We start from the raw sequence: 20,026 nt of genomic DNA, 5'->3' as shown, positions 1-20,026 counted from the left end.
TTGTAATGCTTGATGCTTTACCAGATCGTTTTTCGGCAGTCAAAGCTGCAGTGGATACTGCAAATGAATTTCCAAAAGTAGCTGTTTTAAAATCAAAATTACTAGAAATTGGAGACAAGGATGATAACGATGCAAGCAATTCAGCATTTAAAGCTAAGTTTTTTAAAAAGAAATCCCATAATCAACAAAATAACTATAAAAATCAAGAAGAAGGTATGTCCAAAGATAAATTTAATTATAAATGTTTTCGATGTGGAAGAAAAGGTCACAAAGCTAGAGACTGTAAGACTAGTGAAAACGCTCGATATGTTGAACAGGAAACCAAAGATAGCATATTAACAGCACACGTTATATCAGGTCTACTATACAGTGACAGATAAAGTAAAGATCCAATAATTTCTTGATAAAACTTTTCATCAACTTTTTCTGCTTAGGCCAATACAATGTTTTGGAACTCCTAAGTCTCGAATATCAAAATTATGTTTTAATTGACTTACAAAATCTTCTATAAAATTCGTATTATTAGAAGCAATTATAATATCATCGACATATAAGGCGACAATCATCATAATCGATTTTCTTGAACCACTGCCTTCCAGCTTGCTTGAGACCGTAAATGGCCTTATTTAATTTGCATACTTTTTCTTTTGTTGCCTTCTCAATAAAACCTTCAGGCTGTTCCATATATATTTCCTCTTCCAAATTTCCATTCAGGAATGCTGTTGATACATCTAATTGACGCAATTGTAAATCATGTTCAACAGAGAGAGCATATAACAATCTGAGTGAGGTTTGACGAACTACAGGAGCAAATGTATCTACATAGTCTAATCCAAATTTTTGGGAATAGCCTTTAGCTACTAGCCTGGCTTTACGTTTCTCTATTGTTCCATCAGGTCTTATTTTTGATTTGAAAACCCATTTGCATCCAACTGCCTTTCGCCCATTTGGCAAATCTGTTAAACACCAAGTATCATTTTTTAATAATGACTTGTATTCATCTTCCATAGCTTCTTGCCAATCTTTAGAACAATCGGATGACAAAGCTTCTGTTACTGTTTTAGGATCTATTATGTTCTCCTTTACTATTTGAGTTGTCTCTTGATTTTTTCTACTTCTAAGTCGATTTTTAATAGAATCTTCGGGTTTGTCATTAGCTTTTGGTTGCTCTTTCCGATCACTAGGGTTTGTAGATTTGTTATTTGATTCTTGTTCAATTGTATTACTCATATTTGGGTCATCTATAATTTTATCTGATTGATCTCGTATTTTATCATTAGGTACAAACTCATAAAAACTCGGAATATTATCTACTGTAGAATTGTACATCTGGCTTTCTATAAATTTTACATCTCTACTTGTTAGCCGATGTTTTAACTAAACCTGTACCTAAACCTAAACATGTATTTTGTTGTAATAATTTTGGAATTATAAATTCATAATGTTGAGGAGGCATGTTGTTATATACTGTAAAATACTTTGTATTCAACATAATGAATTTGATCAAGTTTTTATTGTTAAATATGTTTTTTGTAAAATGAAAATTTTTTAACAACAAACGGTAACGATACCAAACTATATAAAATTCAGAAAAATATAATACATGCATTCAAAACCCCTTCTTTGCCTAAAACAGACTTTATTAAACTTACTAGACTTAAAATAGGTCATTGTTTATTCTCACATAAACATATTTTTGAAAAGAAGCCACCTCCGACATGTAACTGTGGAGAAGTTTTAAATGTTTCTCATATATTTAATGATTGCAGATTACTGCAAGAAAAACGACTTAAGTATAAAATAAACAATCTTGAAATTCTCGCAGATGATAATGATTTTGAAAAAGTCAAACAATTTCTTACAGAAATCAATTTGTATAATTTGATTTAAATCTTGCTTTTAAAACATAAACATGAAAAATACTACATTTAAATAGAATTAAAAAAAAAATCTTTTGTAATTAAGAATGTAATATTAATGTTATTACACAAAAATATACTATAATACAAACGGCCTATATAACCTTACTGTGTTGGGGCCTTCCCAAAACTTAAATAAAAAAAAAAAAAAATGGCTAAATCTTCCGGCTAGATTATATCTAGCCATTTTTTTATGGCTAAATGAAAACAAAATCGCTAGATCTAGCCGGAAAATGGCTAAATTGGCAACCTTGCTGGACAGTAAGGTCGAGCTTTAATCAGTTTTCAAAACTGGTATAAAATCTTTGTTTTCTCCATCCAACTTTTTTTGAGTTTATATTCGAATACCTCTTGCTTTTATCCTTTTCTTACATTCTGTTATACTATGTTCCTAGAGGGGTTAAATAGGACATTATCGCCTTTCTAGTGGCAGTAAAATTAACCCCTTTTGACGCTAAAAAAGTACTATTCCACTAAAATTAATTTATGACTATTTAAACATTAATGCCATAAAATTATTTAATAAATAAATCAAATTAAAAACGTTTTTCTCTGTTTTATTTCAATTTAAAGTTCGTCACCTCTATAAAAAACACCCTTTACCTGTAAAAACATTTAATAACACAGAAGATATAAATGTACAGTGACACATCATACCAATTCTTAAAAAAAGTTTGCGAATTTACTTCTTATCAAATTTGCAATCATCACATTTTTGGCCATTTTTTGCAATGGCATTAATTAACATTTTGGAAATCGGTGTTAACAAAAAATTGTACTTTTAGCCAATGAAATTAATTTCTGAGCCACCGTGCGACGGCCATGGCTAAATCGATATGGCTGCCTATACGACCCAGAATAAATGTTGGAATAAAATGCAAAATAACTCATGGTGAAAAGCATACTTTTAGGATGAAAAATTAATTCGCCACGATTTCTATATTCAACACAATATTTTTACATTCACATTTTCCGGCGCCAAGTGGGAAAAGAAATAAATATTAAACAAAAACTAATTTTAAGAATTGTTCATATATATTTTGTTTTCCATATCAGAGCTGTTAATGAATCATTAATTTTTGAATTAATTCGCGAATCATCATGAAATTTGAGTCAATTCAAATGAATTTGGTAAAAATGAATTACAATTCGTTTCCAATTCAAATGAAATGAATTGATTTTGAATTAATTCAAATGAATTAGAAAAAAAAACAATTGGCAATTCATTTGAATTGAATTGATTTTGAATTAATTCAAATGAATTAGAAAAAAAAAAGAATTAGCAATTCATTTCCAACTCCGAAGCGGAATTCGCAGCATATTTAGCAGATTGTTCAAAGTCATTAAGTATGCTGCATAATTATCCGACGGTTAAAAAGGCATTCTTTAAATTTAATGCGCCGTTACCATCGTCAGCTTCTGTTGAAATATTTTCGTACGCCTCTATTCTAAACATCTCTTTCAGATGATAATTTTGAAAAGCTATTGTTGTTTAAGGTGAATGATGCATTCTAATTAAATCTAATTTCTAATTCTAATTTTTTTGAAATAAATATAGCATAAATATTACCAAAAAGTTTGTCGTTGGGTGGTCGTGGGTCAAAAAATTTCAAAAATTATTAGTTGCTTCTTGAATATTAAATGTGTTTTGTCGTTCAGAGTATTTCAAAATAAAAATCAGTTCTTGATTACAGGACAAGGCATTGATTACAGGACAAGGCTTTTCGATTTTTGTACTGGATATTTTCATTTTGGTAGGAGAAATTTTTCATTCCCCCTAGAGATCTGCTCTTGAATTTGATTGATTGCAACTCAGTTTTGATTCATTCATTTGAATTGCCGATTCTTTTTTCTAATTCATTTGAATTAATTCAAAATCAATTCAATTCAAATGAATTGGAAATGAACTGCAACTCATTTTTACAAATTCATTTGAATTGGAAATGAATTGAAATTCATTTCTGCCTAATTCGTTTGAATTGATTCAAATTTCATTCAATTAATTTTTTCAATTCAATGAATTAATTCAATATTTAGCTAATTCATAATGAATTAAAATCAAAAATTAAAGCATACTTAATGTGCTATTAAAAAATTCAAATTATAAATAAAGAAAATGAAAATAAATAAAAAAATGCCGGGCATTGTCTGGACTTTTGTTCTTTAATATAAGCTGATATCCTATACTATTCTAAAATCTATAAAACTAATTTCAACTATTACTAACTTAATACTTGTGGCCCATTAAATGCGGAAATTATCCCAATTTTGGACCTTTTTTAAAAAAATTATTAAAAGTATATACACATAATTTTTATAAAAAAAAATTACTATAAATACTATAATATACTTTAGTACCTGATGTTGAAGGTTCCATTATAAAAGATTTACTTTTAATAGATTTAATACTAACAATAATCGCTTGAATTGTAAAAATTTCCAATTTTTTCACTTTTTTTAAAACGGCAATAATTTTCTAACTTTGACCGCTCACTGAAAAGAAAGTAGATGATTTAGATGATTTATTTTTACAGCTAATAATGTAGAACTTTTACCCTATTTATTATATTATTTTTATTATAAAAACTATATTTCTAAATTTCAGTTAATCGTCACTTTTATAACATTTGAACCCAACGTTTTTGTCTAGAAAAATTATTGTAGTCTTTGAGTGAGAGGTTGGTGTCTTTACTTTTTCAAACAACCCACCACCACACAAACAAACACAGAAGAAATAAAATTTCAACATATTTTGCGACATCTTTTGATGGTTTTATGAACAGAAAATTCAGCACTCTAAATTTAAACACTGAACGGCGCCATCTATTGGGGATTAAAAACATGTACGTCAATCCAGTGCTGCTAAAATAAATTTTATTTTATACTTTTATTTTAATACTTTGTTTTGGTCAAAATTAAAATTTATTTACTGATTTTTATTTTTTCGATCAGAAATAAAAGAAAAGAGAGAAAATAAAAGATATTTTTGATTAAGTATTTTTAGAATTAGTGATTTTCGAAAATAGCTCGAAAAAATAAAAATCAACAATTCAAAACAGCATACTGAAATCTAGTTCAAAACTATTGTTCTCAGATATTTTCTTGTGCTTGTTCATTTTCGTTATAAATTCAAAAATAACTTAAGCTACCAACATATGATAACTCATGTAAATTTATTATTATTGTATAATAATGTATGTTTGTTGTTTTTTGCAAACATTATAAATAAAGAGAGTTTGAAAAAAGAAAATTTTTATTACAGGTTTTCTTGTATATTCATCCATAAAAAATTCTGAATTTATGAAAAAAAAAATAGGCCAAAAAATAAAATGTTATGTTTTACATTTATTTGCAATTCGATCATCAGTATAAATAAAATAAAGTATAATATGTCAATATAAATAATGTTATAGTTTTTCTAAAATATAAAATGTATAAAAAAAAGTTTGCTCAGCACTAGCAGAGGAAACTCTGATTTACATTGTTTTGTGACAATTAAACCATACATTTTTAGTATAAATTTTATACTCTCTGAGAAAGCCATGTAATTCGCTCTCTCATTCGTAATTCCCAATCCAAAAACAAATATAATTTCTTAATTCGTTATACAAATGAACGATGCAAGTTCAAAAAATAACAAAAAAAATCCACGTTTTTATAAAATAAAAATAATTATTTCTATAAAATATCTATATTCTATAAATATCTATAAAACTAAAAATTAAATAAAAAAAATCATACAACACTAGCAGAGCAAGGTTTCGATCCACGGACCTCTGGGTTATGGGCCCAGCACGCTTCCACTGCGCCACTCTGCTTCTAAAAATAGATTGTTAATTTCTAATGATATTCTTTACATTAATTACTAAGTAATTGATTCTGTTAATATACAGAAGTAATTTATGTTAACATTACAATACAATACATTACTAAAATGCTCTTAAGTCAGCATATTTTGAAAGAAAATGTATAATTGTGTCGGAGTTAATTACTAGTTAATTAACATCGCACTCGTTCAACAATACTGTATTAAGTAAAAAAAATTGTATTTTATCTTTTTGACAAAAACAATACATAGCACTATCTGCAGACAATGAACAAATAAAATGGATATGCAGCGGAATACAAGATAGATTTTGATAGATTTTTCTTAATATTGCGGAATTTTCGTTAAAAAGAATACTTTCTTAAGCATTAAGGATACAGTTTTTTGTCTCTCCTGAACACTTAAAATTTTTAGCAGAAAATAATGCAAATTATAAGGATTCATTTTACGACTTATTTTAAAATTTATTTTATTTTTCTAAATCTGCTTTGATTTCCTTTAGGATTTACGTAAAATATCATTGAAAAAATAAGTTTAATAAGTTTAAATAAAAAAGAAATATGTATAAAAAAATATTCCAACACTAGCAGAGCAAGGTTTCGATCCTCGGACCTCTGGGTTATGGGCCCAGCACGCTTCCACTGCGCCACTCTGCTGTACATCGTTGTGAAATTATTAAACCTCATAATTATTACAGTCGTCAATTTTCAAAATACAGAGCCATTTGTAATTCGCTTATTCATTCGTAATTCTCTCTAAATTGTAATTTTCTCTCAAATATCCAATGGCCATACGTAATTTTTATGAGCGAATTAACTCATGAATAGGTAATTGAGTTTCAAGTGAGTGAATTGTCATTTCTAATTTGTGTGGGAATTTTTATCGAAATAAGCTGTTTATTATATATGTATTCTTAAAATAATACTACATTTTTTTATTTTAACATACTTTGTCAAATAACAAGAATAACCAAAATATGTATGCATAAATATATTTATAAAATAAAAATAAAACATAAAAAACTACTGAACTCTAGCAGAGCAAGGTTTCGATCCTCGGACCTCTGGGTTATGGGCCCAGCACGCTTCCACTGCGCCACTCTGCTTTACATCGGTTTGTAATAAATAAACCTCATATTAATATATCCGCAAAGCGCCATTTGTAATTCGCTCTCTCATTTGTCATTCGCTCTTCAATTGCAAATAGATTATGTTCTCAATTTGAAACGAATTAACTAATTTTCAGTTTATTCAGTGCTTCAGTTTTTTACTAAAGCTATAACGAAAACTGAAACTGAAAAACGTTGGTGTTCTCGTTTCTGAAGTGTTTTCGTTTCAGTTGGGTGCGTTGCGGCATAAAACAGAAACGAAATTATTTTTTTAATTTTGGATGTCGCACATTAAATAGAATTTCATTACTTTTGACAAAATCTATTATTTGTTCCATTTCCAATAAACAAAATTTATTTTTGTTATTCATTTTGATTTTCTTTAAATTTGAAATAAAAAAATAATTAAAATAATTCCATACCTACAGCACCGAAAACAACCTACTTGAAGTTGTTTTCGTTCCGGCCCCAAATGACAGGTTTTTCGTTACTGATCGGTACCGTTTCGTTCTCAATTTTCGTTGCCGATTTCTGAAACGAACTGTTTTTCGGTGCAAATGTATGGAATTTCGTTTCCGATTACGGTGTATGCGAAAACGTTTTGTGCTTAACAAAACGTACAACAATAGTATAAAACGAAAAAAAAAATAATTTAATTTCAAAGTGTAATTTGTTTATATATTAGATCAGGATTAAAAACATTCATTTAAAATATTATCGTAAAAAAAACATACTTTTTAATTTTGTTTTTAACAAAACGTACTTTTTTCTTTATTTTTTAACAAAAGGTTCTTTTTGCGATATTAAAATGATTTTATAACAAACATTTTTAACATTTAATGTGGTTACTTATGGCAGTTGATGTATCTATTGATAAGTAAGAAACTTGTTACCATTTCCAGGTTCATGCAGTTTTTTAAGCGGGCGAAATAAATAAAACTCATTTTCCCAAAAATTGTAAATGTGCGAAAAAGTACCTTTTATTCTGCGGCTCCTCATTTATGAATATCAAAAAGATTAAACGTCGTAAATGCGTCTGACAAGTATTTAACAAATATTTTATAAAATATTCAATAAATAATTACATATCTAAGTATAAAACAAAAATTTAAAAAAAAATATTCGATCACTAGCAGAGCAAGGTTTCGATCCTCGGACCTCTGGGTTATGGGCCCAGCACGCTTCCACTGCGCCACTCTGCTTTACGTCGCTCTATAACAAATAAACATCACATTTACATTAACTGTTGCTAAGGCAGCGCCATTTGCTTTAACTCTCTCATTCGTAATTCTCTCTCCAACTATGAGTGGAATTACATACTTAATTCGTCGAACAAGTTTCAATTACCTTGCGAATTACTAACAAATCATCTTCTCTTATTTTTATTGGAAGTTTATTGAAAATATTTGAAGACATATTAGGATAAGTCACAATAATAATTGGGAAAGCAAACAGCTCTATGAAGGTCAAATGAAGGAAATGACGTACATGTATCTGACAAATAATTAAAATATGTTTTATAAAATATAAATAATTATCTATAAAACTAATATTTAAAAAAAATATTTCAACACTAGCAGAGCAAGGTTTCGATCCTCGGACCTCTGGGTTATGGGCCCAGCACGCTTCCACTGCGCCACTCTGCTTCATAAATGATTCTGAACATAATTATAATTATATATGTATGAATTTTTATTAAATGTGACCTATGACCTTTTTCTGTAATACACGATATACATGTAGTATATATCAAAAACTGATAATAATGAATCCTAGAAAAAGACTGATTCAAATTTTAGAACTCCCGAATCACGTTTTTCAAATATTCTTTATTTACGAAGTAAATCATCGTTTTATCGTCATGAAGGTGCAAATTAATATTTAATTTAAAGTTTAGTTTAGTTTACTTACACATAAATCTTTATTACATCAGATTTAATTTTCCAAACACACATTTTGGAATATTTAAAGATCATTAAAATCTATTTCAATATAAAATGAAAAGGGAAAGCTTAAAGGGATGTACATTAACATATTTACCCTTGTCCATTACTTGACCTATAAATCCAGAATCCAAATATAATTCGGGTTCTGGTGATTATAATTCCCGATTTCCAATTTAATTAGTTTTGACGTTATTTTACTTATAAAATATGTATCAACTACTAGCAGAGCAAGGTTTCGATCCTCGGACCTCTGGGTTATGGGCCCAGCACGCTTCCACTGCGCCACTCTGCTTCGTGCAGAATTATTTAATCGAATTTCTTAATTAATTGCACAACATTTTTTACAGCAAAATAAAAAAGGAGTTTCAACTATAGCAGAGCAAGGTTTCGATCCTCGGACCTCTGGGTTATGGGCCCAGCACGCTTCCACTGCGCCACTCTGCTTATTACAAAGATGGTGAGAAATTTAATTAACTTTAATAAGAAAAAAAAGATATTGAAAATAATTAAAAACCAAACTTAAAAAATTTATTTTCAACGATCTAGCAGAGCAAGGTTTCGATCCTCGGACCTCTGGGTTATGGGCCCAGCACGCTTCCACTGCGCCACTCTGCTCACATCAAACGCTTGAACAAATTATGCTGAATAATGAAGCTAACTTCAGATGCTGAGTATTGCAAGCAATATTATTTTTTAAGAATTTTGTAGAACTCTTACTTAAGTTAGTTTAAATAATCCTTGAGAAATTTATCCAATTTGTTAAGGTTATTTAATCCTTGTAAAATATTTAAAAAAATAAAAAAAAGTATTTAACTTGGCCCATGGGGGGATCGAACCCGCGGCCTTCGCGTTATTAGCACGACGCTCTAACCAACTGAGCTAATGGGCCAGATATCCAGTGGAGGACAATTATAATACTTAAACATAAGTACACATACATAATCTTAGATAATCTAGTTCTTTGAAAATTTCCATTAGCAATTAATTACGCAGTGTTGTCGATTTTCATTGCCATTTGTGTTTTATAATTGAGAATTTTAAATTAATAAAACCGAGTTAATAATTAATATTTTAATTTTCATAATTTTTTAACAAAGTTTTCAATGAAACCAGCTCAACTTTGTATTTATTTCTAAGTTGTTCTATTGTTGGGATTATAAGACCAAAAAGGGTATCGGGGTTAGGTTCAAATAGGTAATTATTATATTGTTTACTAAAGACGCACTTAACTTTTCCATTATAAAATAGTATTGTGAATTATAAAAATATTTTTTCAATTTAAAAATTCCAAATAAATATGAAAATGAATATCGACAACATAGCATAATTACAAAAATAAATGTTTAAAGAACATAATTGTGCGATATTACAATTTTGAGTTTTTTAGATTTGGGGAAATGCAATTAGTTTTTAATATTATAAATTGTTTTTAATTTTCGTACATAATTTTTTAAATATAACAAAAAAAATAACAAAAAAATCAGTTTGGCCCATGGGGGGATCGAACCCGCGGCCTTCGCGTTATTAGCACGACGCTCTAACCAACTGAGCTAATGGGCCATATGCTGAGATTTGATAAATTACAGATATGTGCTTTTCTAATAAATTCTTATACATTAACATTTCTATTCTATTTAAAATTCTATTGAATCTTTGGATTTGTAGTACCACTTGATGATGTCAGTGTTATAATTTCACCACTACTAAGTATGTACTGGTATAACAGTTGTCGTTTTTACGCTTTTAATAAAGTGTTGGTGTGAGAAATGAACACGTGTTTGTAGTGATGTCAACTAATAATGAACAAACAAGTCGCAAATATGTATTTTAAAATGCACAATTTTGTACATATTAGAAACAATTTAAAAGGCACTACTTTACTTATACATAATTTAAAATAAATTCGATATGGGGAAAATACATATAATTTTTCTAATTTTGATTCGTTATTTGTGTTCTAATAGATAGATAATTTTAAGTCGAATATAAAAATTATTTGAAATAATATAAGCAATATTGTATAAGTAATAGGGTATTCAATTAATCGGGTTTCTGGTTTAATCGGTTAATGGATCAAATAATTAATCGAGGTTTAGATTTATTCGGTTAATAATCGGTTAATTTAAAATTATTCGATTAACCCAATAATTTCTATTTTAATTTTAAATTGAAAATACAACAACGAATTTTGTGTACAAAAACATAAAAAACGGCAAATAAGGTATTTGAGATAGTTTTTGTGAACATATCGCCTATTTGCTGCAACAACGTCATAACTCAAAATCCGTGTTTTTTGAACTGAGTAATGCAAAATTATCAGTTTTCAAAAACGTCAATTATTTTTCGTATGAGAGTATTTTTTGTTGTAAACATCAAAATTAAAATTCATGTTTTCTCGTATATTTGATAAGTAAAAATTTGTTGAAAATTTATTTAAGAAATAGTAAAATGTCATAAAACATTCAAAGGCGTTTTTATCGAAACAACTTTTTTTAATTATGACGTTGTTGCAGCAAAGAGCGATGTGTGAGTTTTTAGGGTTTTAGTGAGACCTTCTGAAATAATCTTTTATAAAATGAATATAATTTAAACGATTTTTTCTTTAGATTTAATAAAACTTTTCTTGGAAAAACACTCTCTCGATGATTGTATATGTTGGAGAAATCAAAAGCATGATAAAGAATACATATTCCTTTTTGGATTGCTTTAGATTTTGATTAATTTAATAGTTTCGTTTAGTTATGATAAAAGACTCATTTCAAAAAAAAAGTTTCGTCTATATATGTAAATACAAAGTTTCAAAGACATGTAAATTAAATATGTCAGTTGTTATACATACTCACTAATCATGTTTATTGGATGTTCCAAAAATATCTAATTTTAATTTGAATTGAAAGAGAAAAATAAATAATAAAAAAAATTGTTTAAAGGGCAAAAAAAGGAATTTCGGTTAATCGGTTAATCGATACAAATTAATCGGTTTATTTGTTATTTGAAAATCGGCAATTTTAAATTATTCGAACAGTTAACCGTCCAAAATTAATCGGTTAATCGATTAACGGTTAATCGATTGAATACCCTAATAAGTAATGAAAAACATTTTTTTAGGTCATTTGGAATCAAAAACATCACGCACCAACACCGTTTACTAAAATAAACCAATTTTTTTTTCTCTGAAAAATTATATAAATAATTTCATATTTTTTTGCAAGTGTGAGCAATACTTCCCTTATTTAAAAATTATCTTTTGTAGTATGTCCGCAGTTATTATTAGAATAAAATACATATATTGTATTTCAAAATAATTAAAAATATTTCATGAAAAACTTTATTGCGTTTGGTGCGTGAACTTTTTAACAACCGCGAAAAAATAATACCGTGGTTTTTCACAGTAGGGATATAACTATTGACATACTTCAAAAGATAATTTATAATGAGGGAAGTATCCCTCACACTTGCAAAAAAATATGAAATTATTTATATAATTTTTCAGAGAAAAAAAAATTGGTTTATTTTAGAAATTGGTGTTGGTGCGTGATGTTTTGGTTCCAAATGACATAAAAGAATCATTTTCATTACTCATACAACATTGGCCATCGCGTAGTGGTATTAGTTAAAACCCTTTAGGGACAATAATTTTTGAATTTTCTTTTACCGTTCCTGAGTTATACCGATTATCAGCTAAATTTTTGCACACAAAAATAATGCATGGACATTTTTCTTTTAAAATGTTTCCTTAAAAGTAAAGCAAATCGAGGGAAAATAGGCCGCCAAACCCGAAAAATCTGAAAAAATTTCAAAAATACTCCCCACTATTGTGGTGTAGGATATAAAAAGTCATGGAATAAAATATACAGGTATTTGACAGACATCAAATTCATACGAAAGTGAAAACTAAAACGTATTTTGCTCTAAAAAAATTCACTTTCAAATTAAAAATGTGTTTCATGTATACTTTTAGGAGAGACAAATAAATACTTCTTTGATAAGATTTTCAAATTACAAATTGCGCCTTAAGGCATGTAAAGTTTTTGTAGCAGAACGTTTTTACGAATAAAAGAAAAAAATTTTAAATTTTAAATTTAAAATTTAAAATAAAAAAAAACAATAATTCAACCTTGTTATAGCAGAGCAAGGTTTCGATCCTCGGACCTCTGGGTTATGGGCCCAGCACGCTTCCACTGCGCCACTCTGCTTGTGTCAAACATTGAAAATAAAACTGCATGTAAATAAAAATAATTATTATCAACACATTCATTCCTATTTGCAGATTTTTTTTAAATTTTAATCTGATACTTATCGAGTGACTATATCTATGATAATTCAGATTTTGTGGAAAATTAATTAAAAATGTTGATGCATTTCGTCAAAAACAACTCTTAACTTCATTTTGCTTTCTTTTTTAATTAATTTATTATACATTTTCCTAATAAATATACAAATATTAACCAACCTTCTCTCAAATTTGTATTATTAATTTTGAGAAATATTTAGTAACAAATTGATTTTGTTTTTTCAAAAAGTATATCATAAAATAAGTTGGTTACTCAATTTTTAAAATTATGATCCTTTTAATATTTTTTAAGAATGTGCTGAATATGGAAAATTTAAATATTTGTATATCAAATCTTTGTATAACTATTAAATGTCTCATAAGTGCAATTTCATAAATTGAGTTCTTTTATCGATATAGCATACCTAAAAGGTTTCGAAAAATTGCTTATGGGAAAAATATCGTTTTTGTGCAGGCTACTCTTTAAGGGATATTCCATACCTTCTATTTAAATTGTATCAGGATCTGATATAAGTGAAAAGCCATACACATGTGGCCCATTAGCTCAGTTGGTTAGAGCGTCGTGCTAATAACGCGAAGGTCGCGGGTTCGATCCCCTCATGGGCCAGATTTATACGTTTTACAAAATAAAACTAATTCTTACTTACGTTGGTTGGAACATCGGATGGTGGTTCGATATTGAATTTGACCCATCATATCCCCATCATGCCCTCGGATGGTTCTTAGGGTCTCAATAGATCTTGTTGATATTCCCAAATTTGTTTAAATATATTGAATGTAGAAAAATCATGTATTAAGTCAACTTACAGTTCTTAGACAGAAATATTATAATTGATCTTACTTAATTTTTGCAGTGAGTGGCTGATTAAATTAAATTCTTAAAATTTCTTCGGTTATTTGAACGAATAAAAATTATTAACTAGTATTATTAGTAACATATGTATGTATTTTTGAATTTCCCCAACGTCAAATCTTTGGCAACGGTGCATAGAATTCCCCTACAACTTATTTGCCAAAAATAACGACCCAATCTAATGTATTCATCTATATATATAAAAATGAAATGGTCCATGTATGTAATGTCATCACGTGAGAACGGCTGGAGCGATTTGGCTGATTTTTTTAAATTCGATTCGAAATTTTCACGAGATGGTTTGCAAAGAAAAAAAAAATTGAAAAATTACGGCTAAAACCGGCTTTTTTGAGTCCAGTCAACTGTAATAAAAAAGCCCCTAAAGTGTGCAGTACAAATTTAGATATTTTATTTGCAAATAAATAAGAACAGGCAGGGTTGGAGAAACTTGACGAACTAACATTAGTAAATGCTACCGGGCGATGCCGGGGCGATCAACTAGTTTAAAATAAATTTGTATGTACATTTTCTTACCGATTATTCGTAAGTCATACCTAATTAGCATTTAATTTTGATATACATATAGAGGCCTGTCATACATTTCGTTGGGGGATAAAACAAGTCCTGTAGAATACATGAAATATTTAAATAAATATGGGCCCATTAGCTCAGTTGGTTAGAGCGTCGTGCTAATAACGCGAAGGTCGCGGGTTCGATCCCCTCATGGGCCATTTGTGTTTTGTTTAATTTAGATAATAAATCGATTTAAAAATATGAATTAAAAAAATGCCAATTTATGGCAAATTTGTAATATTCATGAATATGTGTTTACTTAATCAATTGATTACAAAATATATACTTTATTGAATCTTATATAGCTTTTAGATAAACTTTTTTCGAAAAATTATTATTATAGGCCCATAATCATAGTCAAACACTAAAGTCGGTTCTTTTTAAAAACAACTTTAAAATAAAAACCTGTTTTTTATTAATTTGCAACCATAGTCAAAATTAATGTATGTTTTAAATTGAACCAACTTTAAAGTCCACTAAAGTCGAGTTTAATTCTCTTAAAATGTACTTTATTTTTGACTATGATTATGGGCCATAGCCTTTAAAGAAAACTTTTTAAAATTGTATAAATTTCTCAAGAGTCCATGAAGCAAAAATCGGCTAGAACTGCAGAATCTATATTTTATTATGAGGAGATCGGACCGGAAATCTAAAAAATTTTAAATTTCTATTTATATATGGCCCATTAGCTCAGTTGGTTAGAGCGTCGTGCTAATAACGCGAAGGTCGCGGGTTCGATCCCCTCATGGGCCAAGATTCTTTTTTACTACTAATTACATATAAAGGAAAATAAGTAAAAATAAAACTTAATCAATTCGCAAAGTAGGGGATGAGGAAGGCAAGGACTTCCTTAAGAAAATCGGACTTTATATATATTCTATATTCAATAATATTTGACTTATTCAAAATACTGAATTGGCCCATGAGGGGATCGAACCCGCGACCTTCGCGTTATTAGCACGACGCTCTAACCAACTGAGCTAATGGGCCACATATAAATAGAAATTGTCACGTGATGAATCATTTATATTTAATTCTTTAATACATATCTATTTATTATTAATAAATTCTTAAATAAAACTATTATAGAACAAATACAAAATTAGTTACATGTTTAATCAGCGACACCCTTTAATTTAATTATATTATACAACAAATTTCAATAACTTAAACGCCAAAAGAACGTCGCCAACGAATTGTATTGATTACGATGTTGTAATGGAATATGTAATAATTAAAGAAACGTGATTAAATAATAAACAACAATTTATTTCTAAGAATATTTTAATAAGAAATAATCATATTTTAATGCCAAAAAATCGGTGAGTAATCATGACATCCCTTATATATGCCCGGCTAGCTCAGTCGGTAGAGCATGAGACTCTTAATCTCAGGGTCGTGGGTTCGAGCCCCACGTTGGGCGCTGCTTACTTTTTATTATTACATATCTATAATGCAATAAACAAAGTACAGTGCAACTTCGACAATCCGGAATGTTTTAATTAACTTGATATATTTATTCAAAAACAAAAATAATATTATAAAGAATCCATATACATATAAATTAAATAAGCAGTAAAATCGTCCTTCCCCCTCAACTTAACATAAAATAATTTTGCCTTTGCTTTTAAAATTTCAGATGAAATCGGGATATGAGTGTTTCTTTGTTGCAAAAGCCATCCCCTAATTCAGCATTTTTTGCTTTTTTCATAACTTTTCTATTTGCTAAAAGAAAGTTTTATACATATGTATTATGAAAATGGTTGTTTTAGGTTCAAATGTTACCGGCGGTTGTATATGAAAATTTTATTGAAATTGAAATAAATCAGTACTTCAACTTCATATACGTTTCGGACGCAGAACGAAGCGACGCAAACCGGGGTATTAGTGTATTTTATTATTCCACATAAATCGGTATATATTATTCCATATGTTCTGGATAGGTACAGCAAAAGAAAAACTGGCCCATGAGGGGATCGAACCCGCGACCTTCGCGTTATTAGCACGACGCTCTAACCAACTGAGCTAATGGGCCGGTGAGATTATTTCGTAGCAATTAAAACATAAACACAAAGTTATAGAAATAGTTAAAAACAAAGCAATTAAAACACATCAAAATATAAAAAAAACTCGCCCAACGTGGGGCTCGAACCCACGACCCTGAGATTAAGAGTCTCATGCTCTACCGACTGAGCTAGCCGGGCATATCCGACTAGGGACATAAACCAATATAGAATGTACCATGTTATCTTAAATTTATGATCGAATCATATCGCAAATAAATTATTATGTACATCATTTGATAGGTTTAATACAAATTAAATTAAAAAAATCCTGTATCCACATTTTACAATTTTAAGTTTTCGGGGTCCAATCTTATCAACAATTCCCATTTTGTTCAAAATATATTAAATATTCTTATTTTACGACCGACGCTCGGTCGACATTTTTAATTCATTCTGTTTCTTTAAATTCAACATTTTGAAGAATCAAAAATAATGAATCAATGAAACAACTATATAAACTATATCTTATATATAAATAGGCCACACTTTCTTTGTGGTACACTTTTAAGTATGAAACATATATGATGAAACATATATGGTTCTATAAAGGGTTATTTCTTTAGATATGCATAATACAAAAAATATTTAAAAATTCTTTCCATAAAAGTGGTAAAAAGTGTTTTAAAAGTGGTCTAATTTCGGCCACCAGGTGATCCTAGTATTAATTAATTTTTGTTACCGATTCTTTCGACTACATATGTATTAAGAATAATTATTGACATGACAAACCTATAAAGTCTCAAAACCTATCAAGTTTGATTGTTTGATGGGAGGAGGTGTAGTAGTTTGCAACCATTTTTAAGTTCAATAATTTTACATTATCAAAAAATCTGGCCCATGAGGGGATCGAACCCGCGACCTTCGCGTTATTAGCACGACGCTCTAACCAACTGAGCTAATGGGCCACATATTTTCAACTGGTTTTTATCATTTATTTGAATGAAAATATTTTAACATGTTTACAAAATTTAAGACAACAAAAAATTAACGCGCCCAACGTGGGGCTCGAACCCACGACCCTGAGATTAAGAGTCTCATGCTCTACCGACTGAGCTAGCCGGGCATATAAATGTAAAGCTTCTTATACGAATTTGACTGAATCATATATTTTAAATTCTAAAATGCTTCTACAAGAAGATCAGATTGAGAATACTTTCGGCATTATCGGGATTATTCTAATTGAATTAAAAAATGCAGTATCATAATTGCGTTTAACAAAAATTGAGAGCTATCGCTACGTGGTAGCCAATAATTATAATGAAAACAGTTCAAAACAAGTAAGAAAGTAAGGTCGGTCAGGTCCGACCATATAATACCGTACACCAATCTAATTATGGACCAATAGCCATTAAATTATGTGGCATGACTTCTATTTGTATTGAATTTTATTTGAATACCAACATTTTTAAGAGATTTATGTTAGTTAAAGTGATTTTTGGAAGTGGGTATACATATATGGGAGCTATTATTAATTATAGACCAATCATTTTGGTGAGGCGAGTTCGGCCTATATAAAACTTATTTTTTCAGTATTTGGTTTGGATATCTATATAACTAAGATATTTATGAGAGCTTAACTATTTTCAGATATGGCATTCGTATGGGGTCTAGGAGAAATAATGGACCGATTCTAACCAAATTCAATAGGCTTCGTCCGTGGGGAAATCGTCTCAGAAAGTGATCCTGAGCAGGCAGATTGGTATACTTTAAGGTTGGTGCACGTTACAAACATCAGCACTAACCCAATATACCCTCCCCACTATGGTGATGTAGGGTATAAAGACACATGGGAATATTCTGATATGATTGCATATTCTGAAACCATAAACAACACTATACGTTTTCTTTACAAGAAATCATTTCTATCGATAACATTTACAAAATGTCAAACCTGTAATGTAATTCCTTTACACCGATTTGTATAAATTTTAGAACTTGTAATATATGTACAAACATAACTCACCCAACAAAAGATTGGCCCATGAGGGGATCGAACCCGCGACCTTCGCGTTATTAGCACGACGCTCTAACCAACTGAGCTAATGGGCCACATGATTTATATGCGTTTTTTATAATTTATAAAATATTTAAAATTTTTACAACATTTAAAACAAAAAAAGTGAACGCGCCCAACGTGGGGCTCGAACCCACGACCCTGAGATTAAGAGTCTCATGCTCTACCGACTGAGCTAGCCGGGCATATGATCTCCCATTCCCTCGCACGATTTTTATTGGACCCAACATTCAATGTGTTTAATACCAATATAGAAATGTACTTTTTACTGTTGCTAAATGATATCCGAAGTTTAGTATTAAGTGTGAATGTCCTGACAACACTGCAAATGTAAAATGTTATAGATTTTTGAGTCTATTTTATAATTGGATGCAATGAGATTTTGCATTTGCATTAAGAAGTTCTTGTAAATCTGACTAATATGGAACAAATAGGAACTAATGACAATTATTTATTAACAAAAAAAGCTAATTCAGCTTTAACCCTTTCACGACCATAAGAATAATTTTTGAACAATTCTTGAACACACTACCAATAAAGTTGTCAATTTTCAAAGACATAAAAAATAAATGCTGTAACCGAACTTGTTTCAATTTTAATCTAAAATGGAACCCATTATTTTTTTGTTCAATATTTTTATGTTGGGACACCGATGTCCCCGTGGTCGTCAAAGGGTTAAATATTAAAATTGTTCTTTAATTCAACTGATCCATTGAGTAGAATTACAAAGTCAACAAGATCAACGTGTTTATTCTTTCCATGCATTTTTTTATATTTTAGCAGCTATCTATTGGAATAACAATGCTACTATAATAATTAAATTTTTTTCCCTAGTCCAAATTGTCGCCATTAATTTTTATAGTCAGGTCAAAAGTCATAAATTTTTAGAAAGAAGTATCAAAGAAAGTATTTCAAAACGGATAAAGGTATGAGGAATGTAACAAATTAGCAGGAAACTATGATGTTTTTTAATGATAAACATGTTCGACCAAAAACGTAATATGGCCCATGAGGGGATCGAACCCGCGACCTTCGCGTTATTAGCACGACGCTCTAACCAACTGAGCTAATGGGCCTGCTATTTCAAGGGCTTTAAGTACGGTGTTTTAATAATAAAATACTAAAGCTGCAAGGAACCGTCGAATTTAATGCCTTATAAAAATAATTCGCATTATAATAGTAGTTAATATAGAAACGCCCTAACTTTTTTTTCCCAAAATTTAGTTTCTTGCTTGCTTCGATAGTTAATCCCGCAATACACCATTAATAGAGTAAAATAAAATGTCACAACATTAAATTAGTTGAAGACCTTCATAGGAGTCTGTGTTAAAAAAAATTGCAACTACATATTAAGTTATTAAGTTGTTTTCTTCACCTCTAAAGTAATGAAAATGTTAGTTAGGGCCTTTCTATATTAAGGTAGCGAT

At 29.4% G+C, this 20,026-nt stretch overlaps 21 non-coding genes across 21 annotated transcripts; 4 read left to right on the top strand and 17 right to left on the bottom strand.

Annotated features, from left to right (window-relative positions):
• Window positions 1-6,329: 6,329 nt before the first annotated feature.
• TRNAM-CAU (transfer RNA methionine (anticodon CAU)) lies at window positions 6,330-6,401 on the bottom strand. The gene has a single exon. It is a non-coding gene; the product is annotated as a tRNA-Met (tRNA).
• A 377-nt stretch (window positions 6,402-6,778) lies between these two features.
• Window positions 6,779-6,850, bottom strand: TRNAM-CAU (transfer RNA methionine (anticodon CAU)). Its single transcript has one exon. It is a non-coding gene; the product is annotated as a tRNA-Met (tRNA).
• Window positions 6,851-7,983: 1,133 nt separating this feature from the next.
• TRNAM-CAU (transfer RNA methionine (anticodon CAU)) lies at window positions 7,984-8,055 on the bottom strand. The gene has a single exon. It is a non-coding gene; the product is annotated as a tRNA-Met (tRNA).
• Window positions 8,056-8,427: 372 nt separating this feature from the next.
• Window positions 8,428-8,499, bottom strand: TRNAM-CAU (transfer RNA methionine (anticodon CAU)). Its single transcript has one exon. It is a non-coding gene; the product is annotated as a tRNA-Met (tRNA).
• Window positions 8,500-9,019: 520 nt separating this feature from the next.
• TRNAM-CAU (transfer RNA methionine (anticodon CAU)) lies at window positions 9,020-9,091 on the bottom strand. The gene has a single exon. It is a non-coding gene; the product is annotated as a tRNA-Met (tRNA).
• An 80-nt stretch (window positions 9,092-9,171) lies between these two features.
• On the bottom strand, window positions 9,172-9,243 carry TRNAM-CAU (transfer RNA methionine (anticodon CAU)). Its single transcript has one exon. It is a non-coding gene; the product is annotated as a tRNA-Met (tRNA).
• Window positions 9,244-9,342: 99 nt separating this feature from the next.
• TRNAM-CAU (transfer RNA methionine (anticodon CAU)) lies at window positions 9,343-9,414 on the bottom strand. Its single transcript has one exon. It is a non-coding gene; the product is annotated as a tRNA-Met (tRNA).
• Window positions 9,415-9,614: 200 nt separating this feature from the next.
• Window positions 9,615-9,688, bottom strand: TRNAI-AAU (transfer RNA isoleucine (anticodon AAU)). The gene has a single exon. It is a non-coding gene; the product is annotated as a tRNA-Ile (tRNA).
• A 597-nt stretch (window positions 9,689-10,285) lies between these two features.
• TRNAI-AAU (transfer RNA isoleucine (anticodon AAU)) lies at window positions 10,286-10,359 on the bottom strand. The gene has a single exon. It is a non-coding gene; the product is annotated as a tRNA-Ile (tRNA).
• A 3,267-nt stretch (window positions 10,360-13,626) lies between these two features.
• Window positions 13,627-13,700, top strand: TRNAI-AAU (transfer RNA isoleucine (anticodon AAU)). Its single transcript has one exon. It is a non-coding gene; the product is annotated as a tRNA-Ile (tRNA).
• Window positions 13,701-14,603: 903 nt separating this feature from the next.
• On the top strand, window positions 14,604-14,677 carry TRNAI-AAU (transfer RNA isoleucine (anticodon AAU)). The gene has a single exon. It is a non-coding gene; the product is annotated as a tRNA-Ile (tRNA).
• Window positions 14,678-15,198: 521 nt separating this feature from the next.
• TRNAI-AAU (transfer RNA isoleucine (anticodon AAU)) lies at window positions 15,199-15,272 on the top strand. Its single transcript has one exon. It is a non-coding gene; the product is annotated as a tRNA-Ile (tRNA).
• A 163-nt stretch (window positions 15,273-15,435) lies between these two features.
• TRNAI-AAU (transfer RNA isoleucine (anticodon AAU)) lies at window positions 15,436-15,509 on the bottom strand. The gene has a single exon. It is a non-coding gene; the product is annotated as a tRNA-Ile (tRNA).
• Window positions 15,510-15,869: 360 nt separating this feature from the next.
• On the top strand, window positions 15,870-15,942 carry TRNAK-CUU (transfer RNA lysine (anticodon CUU)). Its single transcript has one exon. It is a non-coding gene; the product is annotated as a tRNA-Lys (tRNA).
• A 538-nt stretch (window positions 15,943-16,480) lies between these two features.
• On the bottom strand, window positions 16,481-16,554 carry TRNAI-AAU (transfer RNA isoleucine (anticodon AAU)). Its single transcript has one exon. It is a non-coding gene; the product is annotated as a tRNA-Ile (tRNA).
• A 96-nt stretch (window positions 16,555-16,650) lies between these two features.
• Window positions 16,651-16,723, bottom strand: TRNAK-CUU (transfer RNA lysine (anticodon CUU)). The gene has a single exon. It is a non-coding gene; the product is annotated as a tRNA-Lys (tRNA).
• A 693-nt stretch (window positions 16,724-17,416) lies between these two features.
• TRNAI-AAU (transfer RNA isoleucine (anticodon AAU)) lies at window positions 17,417-17,490 on the bottom strand. Its single transcript has one exon. It is a non-coding gene; the product is annotated as a tRNA-Ile (tRNA).
• An 85-nt stretch (window positions 17,491-17,575) lies between these two features.
• On the bottom strand, window positions 17,576-17,648 carry TRNAK-CUU (transfer RNA lysine (anticodon CUU)). Its single transcript has one exon. It is a non-coding gene; the product is annotated as a tRNA-Lys (tRNA).
• Window positions 17,649-18,560: 912 nt separating this feature from the next.
• Window positions 18,561-18,634, bottom strand: TRNAI-AAU (transfer RNA isoleucine (anticodon AAU)). Its single transcript has one exon. It is a non-coding gene; the product is annotated as a tRNA-Ile (tRNA).
• A 77-nt stretch (window positions 18,635-18,711) lies between these two features.
• TRNAK-CUU (transfer RNA lysine (anticodon CUU)) lies at window positions 18,712-18,784 on the bottom strand. The gene has a single exon. It is a non-coding gene; the product is annotated as a tRNA-Lys (tRNA).
• An 817-nt stretch (window positions 18,785-19,601) lies between these two features.
• Window positions 19,602-19,675, bottom strand: TRNAI-AAU (transfer RNA isoleucine (anticodon AAU)). Its single transcript has one exon. It is a non-coding gene; the product is annotated as a tRNA-Ile (tRNA).
• Between the last annotated feature and the right edge of the window lie 351 nt (window positions 19,676-20,026).

The sequence above is a fragment of the Calliphora vicina genome, chromosome 4 (genome assembly GCF_958450345.1).
Source record: "Calliphora vicina chromosome 4, idCalVici1.1, whole genome shotgun sequence".
Taxonomy (NCBI): Eukaryota; Metazoa; Arthropoda; class Insecta; order Diptera; family Calliphoridae; genus Calliphora; species Calliphora vicina.
This window is presented reverse-complemented; position numbering and strand designations above follow the sequence as displayed.